Raw genomic sequence first — 15,878 nt, 5'->3', positions numbered from 1 at the left:
CATTGCTTTATCTTTACATACTGCTTTTAAAGAGGAATTCAAAAGCCTGCAGAGTTAGCTATAAGCTGTAAGCTGGAAGGTAGGAAATCAATCAATAAACAAAACTTATTGTTCTGGTGAATCTATTAATTGAAGTTTTGTGGTTTTAAGTGGTCCTACCTTGGAAGTGCTAACCTAGGATGAAATCATTAGCCTTAACACAGATACTGGTAACTCTAGGCTATGCATTTGGTAGATGAAAATAAAGACACATGTAAGTAGCCAATTATCGGAGGAAATGAACCATTAATGGATTAATGTAATTGGAATACATTCTTTTATCAAGACAGACATTCACTTAAAGTGGTACTGTATTTGCTTTACACATGACTTGTTGCATATCTAATGCAACATAACTTCGCATATTCTGAAACAGCGACATCCCAGAAGGAGTCGAAGTTGAGAAAAGAGCTAGGCAGAAATAGAGACAAGCCTGACAAGTAATCCCCTCTTTCCTCTCAATCCCACAAGTATTTTGATGCATCATTTATGTGAGCTCTATTCCAGAAAAAAACCAACAGGTAAGACAACAGTGCACCTGCAGAATATTGCTTGCCAGTCTTCCTTTACAGAAATGGTTGGTTTGTATCACAGGTTTTAGCAGTGCCATGATACATTGCTGCATAGAATGATTTGATAATGAGAAACATTTCTCAAACATTTTTCCAACTATATGTCACTTCCTATAACAAAAAGTACAAAGAAATGTATCATCACTCAAAGGGCAAGTATTCCTCATGAAAAAATCTCAAACGTTTCTCATCTTTTTTCCCTTTTTATGCCAGGGTTATTTTGAGGGGAGAAGGAGACTAAAAGTATTTCTGTGAACATGATGGTAACCTTTGTCTGTTTTTTTGGTACTTGAAAAATGCTCAAAATAGATTCTATTTAACACTGTGAGTGAAACGTAGTAAAATTTTAATAGAGAAACTATGAAGAAATCAAAGTCCTTGACAAGTGTAATAGAAAAAAATATATAAAGCTATCTTTATATAGATAAAAGAGGAGAAGGGAAGGAAAGTGCAAATGACTATGGTTATTAGCCTTAGAGTACAGAGAATGGAGGTAGCTCCAAATACTTAACTTTCCTGTCTTTTAGAAGCTTCTTGAAAACATCAGAAAGAAATGCCTTAAATAATATGGGTTTATGCAAAAGTTTTGTGTACAGGTATTGGTACCAATAGAATATATTATGTTACATTTGTAACAGACATTTTATTACTACTGAATGTGTTAATAGAATCTGAATTCATGGCTTTATAAGAATTGGAAAAATGTATAGCAAAGTTAGGTACCTTACCTTAGTGGGTTTCTGTTTGTTTGTTTTCTGTATGAGCATGGAATTTGGTTCAAGACCAAATCTGAATACCTTTTTACATAGAAGTACTAACACTCCCTCACAGCTGGAGACCAATGTAGATCTCAAGGGAATTGAGATGTTTATATGAAGGCAAATGAACTGATCCTTAACCAATCCTGTCAATGGAAACTAGAGGGCTCCTCAGCCACTCTAGAGTTAAGCATCCTCTAGATATGGATGTCTATGTGTAGACATCTTATGTCATCTCATGCTCAGGTGGGTAACCTGCTTAGCTTCCATTTGTCTTCTGTCCTTCTAGGTAAGCATTTGAAACCAAAAGTTAAACTTCCATTAGTACACTGTATTTCTGAATAATTTGTATGATGTGTCTTTACATATAGATGTGTGTAAATTTAAAGCTAACCTGGGAGAATACTTACATCACTTTATAAAAACAAATAATGTTACTGCAAATTTAGAAAGCACTATCAAAGTTTAGAATGAAAGCTATTTATATATGTCATTTTGGGACACAAATTCTTTGATCTAAGGATTTGGACTGGTTTTCTATCAGTCATATTCATCATTCCCTTTATCCAATATCTAAATTCATCTGAATTATTGTAGATACAGATGCAATATTCAGAACTGTTATTTAGATGAGTAAGTTTTGAAGAGGTATCACGTTTTTATGACTTGGTTAAATGACATAATAATGCTCTCCAGGGAAAATTACTTTACAGTTTAGTTTTTTTCTGACATTTTCCCCAATAAATAATCAGCTGTTTTCCAACATGACAACACACAGTCTGAACTCTGAGCCTGGAGGTTAAGACACCATCCATTTATCTCTGTCCACATAATGTGAATTATTGGTTACTTGCTTTTCATTGTAACTGTGTTATTGGAAAATTATATTCCAAAACATATTTAATATATTTTACTTAATCTCTGCTCACATTTGATTTGCTAAATTCCATGCTTGGTGTTTTGCCTTATTCTAGTGACGTGGCACAGGCTTCAGATTTTACCAAGTAGCTACTGTAGCTCAGTATGGCTGTTGCTCTTGACATTTACACACAGCCCAACTTTATTTATACTGCAGCAAAGTATCTAACTTGTGAAAAGAAGAATGCACATTCAGCAATTTACGCTATTCCAGCCACAGGATTATTTGACTGTCTCTTGAATAATTAGCAACATGGATGCAGATAGAATATACAGTAACTTGCCTGACTTTGGGGTAGAAAAAAAAAAGATTAGAATGACAAATAGTCAGACTCCAGGGTCAAATGCTTTGCCAGTAGTTGCATATGTTTATGCCAAAATACATAAAGAAATGTCACTTCAGCACATGAATGATGACAAACACTCCAAGTGGGACTGCACTTCATCAATCATTTCAAACACGCAGATTGGGTTTACCTATATAAACAAAAGCAATAAAACTACTCAAAGCCTCACCTTAAACTATTCAGGCATGACATAAACAGTGTTACTGCACAGTCAATCCCCGTTCTACTTGAGAGGCAGTCAGAAAGCAAGTGACAAACTGATTTATTAAGATTAATAAAGCATGCCCTTAATAAAAATAAAGCCAGCTAATATTTTGCATAAACATGGGAATCTTGTTTGAGGCTGTAAGAGACCAGAACATATGAGAAACAGGGAAGGTGATTAAGGAATCTTTTTGCACTGTTTGTCCACTACTGAGAAGATTTGAGGAGGTTTTAACCGCTCGATGAGGTTCAGGACACAGAGACATTCTGCAGACCCAGAGTGCAAGTCTGAGGAAAAAAGCCCCAAAAATGTTCTCTTGCAGAAAAAAAAAAAAAAAAAAAAAAAGAAAAAGAAGAAGAAGGTGACTCAGAGGAAGGGCTCTTAGTCAGCAAAATACTGACAGGGCCCTCCCTGGCTGTGTCCCTTGGGTCTCATCAAAACCACACTGAAGTCAGTGGGAATCTTTCTGTTGACTTCAATGAGATTTGGAGCAAACCCCCTGTGAGGGAAATTTAATTGAATTCCTTAGTATTGATCACTTCAGTTGCTCATTTAGCCTTTTCTCTTAAATCTGCACCTGCTTTTTCAAAGTAGAAGGGGAGGGCCTAAAGTTTAAGTTTTAAATCACTGCAGGGAAGTTTTACATAAATAAAGTCATAGGAGATTCCTAAACCATTATAAATATCCAATTAATACCTCTAGGACAGGTTAAACAAATGTATTTTTTAATCCCTTACAGACACAAGAAAATGAGCTCTGTGTCACATTTTCTCACACTTTCATCAGCTTTCACATATCTGTTTCCCTGTGTCATGGTTTGAGCATGTTTTTGAGGGTGTTTTTGTTCAAGGTTTTTTCCAGCCAGGTGGAGGAGGGGAGTCCGGGAGGAAGGAGAGACAGGACACCTGACCCAGGCTAGCCCATGAGGTATTCCATACCATAGCACGTGATGCCCAGGATGCATACTGGGAAAGAGAAAGCTGGAGGGGAGAGCTCTGGAGGAAAATGGAGGAAGGAGCACATGGTGCTCGGCCAGGCAGGGTGGAGTGAGTTATGGGTCGGTGGCTGGTGGGGTGTTGTATTCTTTTCACTTGCTGTTTGCTGTATCATTATTATTTGTAGCAGTAAATGGCAGTAGGGGTTTTGTGTTATGCCTTAGCAATTAAACCGTTCTTATCTCAATCCGTGGGGGCTACATTCTTTGGATTCTCCTTCCTAACTCTCAGGGAGTTGGGGGACTTGGTTTAAACCACGACACCCTGTTTCTTTTTTTTTAATTACCGTGTGGCAGAATCCTAGGTTTAAACTAAGATTTCTATTCCTTTCTTGGTAACCAGTCACTGAAGTGTTATATGACCTTGCATAAAAACTATTTCCTTAGTCTAATCCAGGTAAAATTAGGAAATCAAAGCAAACTACATTATATGGTTCAGCGGATGTTGACACAGAAGCTTTCTCTCCACCTACCCTAACATAAGCCAAATATTCACCACTTACCAGAGCCTACTCGGTGATACTACAAACACAAAAAGACAAGTCAATTGACAAATCAATCTAACTCAGATTTAAATTTTTTATTGATGCTTCAGCCATTCTGAGCTAAGGAAAGGGGAAGTGATCTGAAATTTTTTCATTCCTTGCAGTTACTCTCTATTTTCTGTGTCAAAATGGTCAAGCAGGATTGCTTGTCATCTTCATCCCACACAGAATAACTCTTTCTTTTTGCCAGCTCTGCTCCTTGCTTCTGAATCCTCAGATCTCTGTTGCTTCTCCAGCACAGGTCTAGCAGAGTTTTGTGCTGGGTTTTGTGCTATGTCCATTCCTGGCCAGTTTTTTTGGGAGTATGCCACTGCCTGGAAAACAATACAAAGGCAAAGGTTGATGAACTGAAAAATCTTCTAAGCTCATACCCTCAATTTGGCAGTAAAAGGGACTGCTTAAAGGAGACCCTGCTTCATAGTAGTCTCTTAGAAATTCGTCCTTAACTCCAGCATATTCAAGATTATCCTTCTGAATATTAAGATTTCTTGAAGCCGATGGATGATTCTGACGTTTTTCATGTTTATTCATTACAGTTACTTAACTGTTGTAAAGTAAAATATAATAAAAATGTTTAATAAGACATAGATGAAGGTTTCTGGTTGATAAATGGAGCCTTCTGGTCCCCCAGGGTCAACAAGCGGCCCTGCTGCTCGCGCGGCTCCTTTGGCCAGTGCTGGTGGTGCTTTGGAACATCACTGGCAGGGCAGCTTCTTGGCAGGTGCAGAGGAGTCTTGAGAGCTGCTGGTCTTCCTCTTGCGAGTGCAGCAGGGCCTGTGCGTGGAGCAGGCCCTGCCCCGGCAGGGAGCAGAGGCCCTGGGCACAGCCTGCCCTGGCTCCCGCTGCGCATCTTCCTGCTGCAGTGGGATGGGAGCAGGGATGCAGGCAGGACCCCCCCACAGGACAGCGGTCGATGTGCTCGGGAGCTCGTCTGCATCCACTGCTGCTGGCAGCAGCTGACAAGGTACAGCATACGGGACATTATTTGCTGCTCATCTTTGACATTCTTCCTTGAAAATGACAGACATTGATGGAGTGACACTTAATGTTTAAGCTATAAACAGAATAATAACCTTTGTTGGATCCTGGAGAACCTAGTTAGTCATTGACCAGTATTTATAAGCAGCTCACAATGAAGTCATTTGGTCACCTCACACAAGATGGTTAGCTCCGCTATAATGACATGGAGACAGTCCTACAACCTCCTGGCATCTCAGAAAAAAAAGCTCAGCACATCTCATTGATCAATAAGCTTCTGAGGTACTGAAAGCATGCTGTTATTTTACAAATAGGAAGACTTGGAGGGTCTAGTGCCTACCCTTAAGGTCACAAAGTGGTTGTAAACAGCTGTACATCTTGGAAAGGAAGATGTTTCAATGACACTTTCTTCAGCTTCTTTATCCCTTTATTTCTCCTGTCAGTTAGAAGCAGCATTATGTCACAAGAATAGCTGTGTTCAGTTTTAGTGGTCTTCATTCACTAACAGTGGTGGGAGTTACGACTGTAGAGAAAAAAAATAGATGTTTAAGGCATTGACTGTAGCCAGGACCTCTAAGAGAATTTTGCATTTCTATTTAAACATAACTTATCCATCATGGTGGAAAAAAATAAACAACCCAACCAAAACAAACCCACAAAACAAAAAAACCTTCAGCTATATCTAACTGGATAGAAAGCTCTAGCCTGTGCTTGAGGGGCTGATAACCTGTGTGAAGTATCAGGATAACAGTGTCTGTAACACAAGGACCTTAGCATTTTTTTTTTCAGCTTCAGACTTGAATAAGTAAGTTTGTGTTTTCCTCAAGAAAAATGTCAGTGTATCAAACAAAATTTCCAGCTTTTTTGTAGTGCTGAGATTTGAAATACACTGAAGACACTAAAATGCCCTGATAAGGAAAAGAAAAAGCAAATTCATACCAATGAACCGTTACATAAAGCGTAACTACTTTCTGAGAAGAATATCTTGTTAATCCAGCCTATGCTACAAACAGCCTCCTCAGCACAGCTCAGTTGCTGGTGTATGTAAATTAATACTGTACAAGAAACACCATTTACTATGTGGACCTTGCTCTGTCTTAATTAATATAATTAATTTTAGCAGCAATTTGTTGTATACAGAAGTTTTAATATTCATAGAATCATAGAATTGGTTGGGATGGAAAGGACCCTGCACAGTGACAAGCTGTTCCCAGCCAAAGTGACACCCCTGCTCAGGTTGGACTCTCACCTTGTGTGCTAGCAGGGTGTCCTATGGTGATACAGAAATGCTTTCCTTCTCTTTGAAACAGAATCTTAGGATCATAGCATAGTTAGGGTTGGAAAGGACCTTAAGATCATCACGTTCCAACCCCCCTGCCATGGGCAGCGACACCTCACACTAAACCAAATCACCCAAGGCTTCATCCAACCTGGCCTTGAACACTGCCAGGGATGGAGCATTTACTACTTCTTTGGGCAACCTATTCCAGTGCCTCTCCATCCTCACAGTACAGAACTTCTTCCTTATATCTGACCTGAACTTCCCCTATTAAAGTTTGAACCCTTTACCCCTTGTCCTATCACTACAGTACCTGATAAAAAGTTCTTCTCCAGCCCCCCATCAGACACTGGAAGGTTGCTATGAGGTCTCCCCACAGCCTTCTCTTCTCCAGGCTGAACTTTCTCAGCCTGTCTTCATATGGGAGGTGCTCCAGTCCCCTTACCATCCTCGTGGCCCTTCTCCTAATCCATAGGCCTGTATGAAAAAATAACTAAATCCACATATTTTTATAATTAGATCTGAAGTTTAGATTCATCAAGCTGACAAAATGACAGTTCCAGTATTAGCAAGAAATTTCTTATACATTTATCAGCTTAAGACAGTCTTTGTTGACTATATTTTGATATTTATGGTGTAACAGCAAGTTCTTTGCAATAACAGCTATCAAATAAAAACTTGTTATACCTTTGAGAGAACTTGCTAAGTCTTTGTAAATTTCTGTGACAGATGATAGAATATTTGGGCTTTGGAGATAAGAAAGGAACAAGTGTATAAAAGTTTGCTTTAGCGTGAGAAAAGTAACATGTTTCTGGTTAATGCAGTAATCAGAACAATTAACCTTGCATGTGTTTATGTATTAATTGAAATGTAGCTAACAGAGATGTTTTTGCAATCAGGTGTTCCTAAACACAAGCATCTTCTCCAAAATATTTTCAAACTTAGTATTCAGCAGCATGGTTCAGGCAGTGTCATGATGTGATATTAACCAAGGGGTAGACCACGAGTTGCAGGTTATAGGGTGGAGTATATAAGCAGAGAAAACTCTGCTTTAGGGATAAAACAAAGGTAGAAAGGAAATAAACTGTTCATCAGGAAAGAGATCTCTTAAGACTGTTCTTTTGTAATGTTCCTGCCTGCCCATAGCAAGGTTCTAATTGTTGCTAGGGATTTGGTTTTATTAGGGAGCATGCTTGATGATTAGAAAAAGACTGTGTTCAACATATCTTAATCTGTCTGAGCAAACAGGCAATATTTCCTATAGTAATTTTAATTGGCATCGTGGGAAGGGTTACAGGGACGAACACATTTAAAAATCAGGTGCTTAATTTCCAGCCTATACTTCAATATAAAGAACCCCAAACTAGCTTTATCCTAGGTAAATGGCAGCAAGTTAGGAGACTTTACAGTTGTAATTTGACAAGTTTTAAAGCTTTTGGTTATTCTTAAGACAGAGAAATGAATGTGACAGTCAACAAACCAGATTCATGTTTTATTTCCTATTAAAGTAAACTCTGAAAATCCCTGGAAAATGCCTTTCTTTCTTGTCAGAAAGCTGAAAAAATAAATTTTGCTTTATAAAAGTGGCAAAAATCAGAATGAACACCCCCCCCCCCCCCCCCAATTAGTTCTAACAAACCAAACCAGATTTCCTTTGGGGATATAGAAGACTAATTTGGGATTTTTCCAAAAATGTCATCTGGTCTAAAATTCAATATTTTGACTTGTTCAATTTTGACATCCTTTGTCTTTTTTTTTTTCTTTTTTAAAGTTAACTTCGAAATGAAAAATGCTCTTCCAAAAGGAATAGTCAAAACATATTGCTATGAAAGAGAAGAAATCTTTCAGCAGTTCCAAAAAAAAAAAAATTCTATAAAGAAAAGTGTTTTTCTTCTGGCAAAATCACTCCAAATTCAAAGTAAATTCTTGAATAGTTTTGGTTCTATCAAACGATATTCAGTAAGTTCCTTCTTCCCTGAAAAAAATTCAAACATATTTCTCATTACTTTTCCTTCTGGTACAAAGATCAGAAACCTAAAGTCATTTTAGCATAGCTATGTGTGTCCTTTGGTATTGTTTCCTGTTCATGCAGCTGTGATGCTCTGGAGTTTGTAGTTTTTTACAAAGTCTGGCATTCTCACTGGCAATGTCAAAATATGCTACACCAACCATTTTCATAATACACTGTCTTTTTCTTTTTTACAATTGAACACCTAGCAAAAGTGGTCACATTGGAAGAGAGGGGAGTGCCTGCATAAGCATTTCTGAGGTTTCATCCTATATGCCTGTGCAACCCTAGATGATGGTTACCAATGACTATAAAATACTAGTTTGGAAGAAATAACTAAAATATGCAATTTTCTTCTCTGGACACTCAGGTTCATTTTTATCATAGCAACTGACTCTCAAATCATTGTATGATGTACAGTGTATGTTGGCTAAGCTAAACCAATTTATATAACAAGCAGCATATGAATCTGAAGGCAGCCTGATGACAGGTGTTTCTCCATGAAGAAACCTACTGTAGATATCTAATACTGGCAATTTTATTTTAGGATGAGACTAGCCCAGGAACAACATTGCCATGACACAACAGACAGCCAAGAGCAAGTGGTTGGAATCTATCATGAGATCCAGTGAAAGATGAATTTTTTGGTTGAAACTTAAACAGCAGAGGTTTAGATTGGATATAAGGAAGAAATTCTTTACTGTTAGGGTGGTGAGGTACTGGAATGGGTTGCCCAGGGAGGTAGTGAACACTCCATCCCTGGCAGTGTTCAAGACCAGATTGAATGAAGCCTTAGATGATATGGTTTAGTGTGAGGTGTCCCTGCCCATGGCAGGGGGGTTGGAACTAGATGATCTTAAGGTCCTTTCCAACCCTAACTATTCTATGATTCTATGGCAAGACAAGATTATTACCCAAAATTTTTGCTTGGGATTAGAGGTGATTAAACTGACCTGGAGGTACCTTTTTGCCTATACACTTTTCTAAAAACATTAAAGGTAGTTTCCATGTGAGAAAAAAAAATATATTATCTGAGCATTTGATCACTTAATTGCTTATGCCCCACTTAAACTCTAATGTTAAGATGAATGTTAAGAAAGAGAATGGTACCCAAGTCCTCTGTTTAACCTTTTTTTCCTTTATTTATTCTTACTTCACATGAACCAGAACCACAGTATCTTAGCCCTGGATATACCTGCATTCAGATTTGAAAGGTCTACAGAATTAATTGGAGACAAGCAGCATATCAAGCAAATGCAATTTAATGTGCAGGTAGAGAGTGGAAAAAAACCCAGATACTCTGTTTCTGTCTGTCTGCCTCAGCATTGTTCCCAGTAACTCTAAAGGATTTTAAATTACTATGAGTCCTGTGAAAATCAGGAGTGGGGAAGCAGGGGGAATGCAGACAACTGGGCTCAGCTGTTACTGTCTCATGTGGCCTCCTGTCCTGCAAATTTGGGATCCAGGAGTGGTACATGCTGCTTTTCATCAGGGAAAAGGGAGAGTGGTGAAGCACCTCACAGGTACCTAGGGGCCTAAGAGAAATCTGTGTGCACATGTATGTGGAAGACAAGGGCTCCTCAGGGAGCAAGGGGCAAGAGCAGTGGTATTGCGATCAGCAGTGCAGGGCATGAGTAAATTATTGCTGTGTGAAGCCATTAGTTCAGCAACTATCACTGGAACTTCTTTTTTATCTCAAGGAATAGAAAGACCAAGACAGCTCCCTTAGCACACAGAGTTCCAAAGCTACATGTGTGTCTAGCAACAGGGGACTTCCAGCTACCTTCCCCAAGCCCCTGAACCACCATAGAGGTGACATTAGTGAGCCAAGACAGCAATGAATGCTCAGAAATCCAGCAGAGCAGTGTTGAAAATTTCATCATACTCTGCTGTTTCTAGAAAATAATAGCACTCATGTTCCCAGCATGGCACCTGTATCACCTCTGCTTGAAAATCTTGTGCATGTAACTTGCCGCAAGTTGTATCAGAAGATTCTAGCAAAGCCAGGAACGCAGCTGCGATGACTTACCTCCTTCTGTTTAATCATAAGGTTTCTCTATTATATTTGTTGAGAAGCTGTGTTTTGTATTTATGCACTGAACATTTAACCACAAGACCATACTTCTTCTGTGTTATATTTGATAAGAGAAAACATTTTTGTGTTTATTCACTGAACATTTTAATTGACTATTTCCAGCTAACAGAATACTGCATCTTCTCACACGTAGAAGAGATAAGTATGCATACAATCCCATATGTAATTTTTAATGAAGTCAAAATTGAATAAGACTTATGATAATTAAAAATAGATACTATATCAAATACATACAAATTAAGTAAAAAATTAATACAGTAATTTAATCCCCTAGGTACTGAAATAATAATGCTTTTGAATAAAGGAAAAAATATGTGAAAAACGTTTGACACAGTGAAGGTGGCTATTGAACATTAACTTTTCTGTGATTTAATATTTGCCAAAGTGTAATGGCAGCTCCAGACTCCAGAAGGAATTCTTTGTTAATCTCTTGGTAAAAATGGAAGCAGTTGCTGTCAAATGCTCCCAAACCCCACCACTGGGAGCTATTGGCTCCTCAATTGCTTGATAATAATTGCAAGGCACCAACTAGAATATTTTTTTTTTTTAAATCCCCAAGATTATCCTTTCTGAGAAAGCAGATTTACTGTCATTATAGCATTTTCTCTAAACATACCTACTGATGCATATGTATAAACTCATGCAGATCTGTATATAAATTCACTAATATGAGAAAGACAGCCTAATTTTGGCCATATGAGGCAGTTATGACAAGTGAAACTTGTTTTAAACCCACAAGCATGCTGAGGTGCTTTACAGGTTCATGTCTTGTTAGGGTGGAGTGCTGTTCTGTCTATCCCATGCTGGGTTTAGCATGAGGGCACTCCAGACTTACAAAGCTAAAGCTGCTATTAATTGAAAAAAGTATTTGCAGACATGTTGCATTTGCAAGTGAGAATGTAAGCTGAACAAAAGATTGTGTCCCAGTCTTTCAGCCATCCCTTTTCTTCAGTAAGTATGTCCTTATCTCTCTCTTTGTGAGTTAAGAGCTGTGCAGGGTTGTTCAGAGCTAGAAAATGTGGACATCCAAGGTAATATTGCTATTTTGATTTGGTATCCATACTAGTTCTGAATAAGGTGAATATCACTGCTTGGTGTGCACATTAGACCCAGTAGGGTGCCTAGCTAACTATACCTGTAGTGTTCTTGTCTCCTCAGACAAGGAAGCAGAAAAGTTCAGCATGTTATTTGTTTTGTTTAGTAAGTAGACAAAACCCCCCTGATTGAGAGGCTGAGAAAGTTGGGGCTGTTCAGCCTGCAGGAGGGAAGGCTGAGTAGAGATCTCCTACCATCCTTCCCATATCTGAAGGGGGCCTACAAGGATGCTGGAGAGGGACTCCATCCAGGACTGTAGCAATAGGACAAGTGGTATTGGATTAAAACTTAAACAGGGGAAGTTCAGGTTAGATATAAGGAAGAAGTTCTTTACTATGAGGGTGGTGAGGCACTGGAACAGGTTGCCCAAAGAAATGGTAAATGCCCCATACCTGTCAGTGTTCAAGGCCAGGTTGGATGGGGCTTTGAGCAGCCTAGTCTAGAGTGAGGTGTTCCTGCCCGGGGCGGGGCTTGGAATTAGATGAATTTAAAGGTCCTTTCCAACCCTAACTATTCTATAATTCTACAATTCTATAACTTTTGCTTGAGAAAGAGAAATGGTTCAGTTCAGTCCTGCCTGATTCAAAAGTACATGTAAGTTTTAATGGGAAGAAAAAAACTTGATACACACTACAATTTGTGATTTCCATCATAGAAATACAGGATACTTTCAGCTCAGCCCCTGACAATTCTTTTCTTTAGAGACAAGATGAAAATAGTTTAATCATAACATTTTATCCTGTGTGATTACTGAATTTAAAAAAAAGGGGCACAGCAGAGGAAATCTTACTTGTTACATTACAGTGCCAAACTAGTGCTGCCAAGACAATCTAGTCATTCTTCCAGGAAAGAAAAAGGAGAGCAAGAATAAGAGACCAACAATTTAAATTTTCTCTGGATCTTTACTGCCATAAAATTTTTCTATCTAATCCAGCTCTTGCATTAGCTAAGAAAATTATGCTTTTTTGTGTAGTATGTTACACTAACATCCTTGTTAGTTTTAAAACAGCTGCACAGAAAACAGTTCTGCTTGTTTATTTAGATTAGTGCAAAAAAGAGAAAAAGAGAGGATCTCTACTGAAAGTATGGGTAACTCCACCTTGACTGAAAAATAAGTAAACAAAACCAAATAGCTATTTCAATGACAACTCCACCAGTGAGCAGAACTCCACATCCTATGGAATGGAAAGCCCTTTACTTGTACAAACCAAAACCTTTGCAGAAGTGTACTTTGCAGCACACAGTCTTACCTGGTGAATATTTCCAGAAGAAATTTCACTCCACACAACTGGACAAGGTGGATGCATAATTTTATTAATGCGTATGACTAATGTCACCTCAGTGGGCTAGCAACCTCCATATTAAATGCAAATGCATTATCTTTCTCCTACCTTTGTCTTCAGTATGAATCATATCTTTACTCCTTAAACTAGATGCTGTGATAAAAACCCCACTCTGGCTCTCTTTGACATCTTTCTTTTGGGATAAGATCAGGGCAATTTGACATTATGCAATTTAATGCAATGTACAAATGGTAATCTTTGCTTTTTTTTCTGATGCTGGTGATCTGCCAGTGAACACAGCTGGGAACCTCTTCATTTACTTGAACCCAATTTCTCTGAAGATTTAGTTGCCCATTTAAGTACAATGAAATTTTTAACCAAAGTTCTTATTGCTTCTTAAGAGTCATGTCATTCAGCAATAGCCAGTAACTAGCCCCACTGTACTTTTGGAGCTGATTTTCCCTGCTGCCTCCAAACAGGTATGAACTCCTAAAATCTATCCCTGTAAAATTTTCAGCTTAACTTTTTAAAGTATGTTGTATTAGCTTCTTCTCTCCCCTGCATTGTGTTAAATACTGAGCTTTGGTATTTATAAGTTCAAGATTCTGATTTTATTTTTTTCCCCAAAATACATTTCTAGGGGATACTTTCACTTATGAAAGATAGTGCTCCAGAGCTTTTCTCCTTCCTATTTCAAATGCTAATAACTGCTTGAAGGTTCTCTTTACTTTGTTGAAAAGTTTGCTTTGCAGTACAGCAGACAGAGTTTTGCTTTATTGTTGAATAGAAGCTGCATCATTTTCTCTTCACTGTACTCTTTATTTCTTCAAACATATTCTATATTCAAACCACTTAGACACAATGGATGCTTCTATGGACAAAAGTTGCCCATGTGTGTACAAAGGGTAGCACCTACCAGAAGAAGCATCCACCACTCATGAGAGGGCAGACAGAAGGTTATACAAGAAGTATCTGTACATCATAGCCAAAGACTCTTGGGAAACCTTCTTAGTAGCTACTGTTATATTTTTAACACTGACAGCAGCTGTTCAATAACTCCCATTACTTCTAGTACCCATGAAGAGATGTTTCAGACTGCAACAGGGGACCCAAGGAGTGAAACTCTCTAATTAATACCATGTTGAGAGACAGCCATGTATGTCTTATCAGATCCATTTACTTATAAGCTTAAGAAATTCATGTTGCTAAAGACGAATGAGGCATCTGTGAGAGAACAGCAATAAATTGGTTGAGATGGGACGAGATTTCTGGAGATTCTTTGCCCACCTCCCTGCTCAAAGCAGGGTCACATAGAGCAGGTTGCGCAGAAATATGTCCTGTCAGATTTTGAATATCGCTAAGGATGGAGACTCTGCAACTTCTCTGGGCAACCTCTTTCTGTGCTAAGTCACTCTCACAAGATATGTATATTTCTGTTTAAATGGGATTTCCTGCCTTTCAATCTGTGCCCACTTTCTCTTGTTCTTTTACTGGTTACTGTTGAGAAGAGTTGGCTTATCAGATATTTATACATGTTGAACAGCTTCCCTTAAGCCTTCTCTTCTCCATGTTGAACAAGTCCAGCTCCCTCAGCCTGTCCTTGTATGCCTGTGGCTCCTGTCCTCTCAAGAGTTCTGTGGCTCTTCCCTGGATATGCTCCAGTATGCCCCTGTCTCCTTTGTACTCAGGAGCCCAGACCAGGACCCAGCACTCTTGATATGTCTCATCACAATTTAGTAGAGGGGAAGGATCACTGCCCTAAGCCTGCTGACAATACTTTGTCTAATGCAATCTGTGAGGTTGTTGGCCATCCCTGGGTCCTGAAGGAGCTGGCCAATGAAGTTACTAAGCCACTGTCCATCACATTGGAAAAATCATGGCAGTCAGGTGAAGTTCCCGACGACTGTAAAAAGGGAAATATAACCCCCATTTTCAAGAAGGGGAAAATGGATGACCCAAGGTATTACGGACCAGTCAGTCTCACCTCTGTGCCTGGCAAAATCTTGGAGCAGATTCTCCTGGAAGGCATGCTAAGGCACATGAAAAACAAGGTGCTTGGTGACAGCCAGCATGGCTTCACTAGGGGGAAATCCTGCCTGACCAATTGGGTGGCCTTCTATGATGGGGCTATGAAACTGATGGACAGGGGTAGAGCAGTTGACATCATCTACCTGGATTTGTGCAAAGTGTCTGGCACTGTCCCACATGACATCCTTGTCTCTAAATTGAAGAGACATCAGTTTGATAGGTGGACCACTCGGTGGATAAAGAACTGGCTGGATGGCCACATACAGAGTGTTGTGGTTAATGGCTCAATGTCCGGCTGAAGACCAGTAACGAGTGGTGTCCCTCAGGGATTGGTGTTGGGACCGGTCTTGTTCAACATCTTTGCTGGTGACATGGACAGTGGGATTGAGCGCACCATCAGCAAGTTTGCCAATGACACCAAGATGTGTGGTTCGGTTGATACACTGGAGGGAAGGAATGCCATCCAGAGGGACCTTGACATGCTTGTGAGGTGGGCTGATACCAACCTCATGAAGTTTAACCATGACAAGTGCAAAGTCCTACACCTGAGTCGGAGCAATCCCAGGCACAGCTACAGGTTGGGCAAAAAGGAAATTCAGTGCAGCCCTGCAGAGAAGGACTTGGGGGTGTTGATTGATGAGAAAATGAACATGAACCAGCTTCAGTGTGCATTCACAGCCCAGAAAGCCAACCGTATCCTGGGCTGCATCAAAAGAAGTGTGACCAGCAGGTCA

The sequence above is a fragment of the Melopsittacus undulatus genome, chromosome 3 (genome assembly GCF_012275295.1).
Source record: "Melopsittacus undulatus isolate bMelUnd1 chromosome 3, bMelUnd1.mat.Z, whole genome shotgun sequence".
Taxonomy (NCBI): Eukaryota; Metazoa; Chordata; class Aves; order Psittaciformes; family Psittaculidae; genus Melopsittacus; species Melopsittacus undulatus.
Note: the sequence above shows the minus strand (reverse complement) of the source record.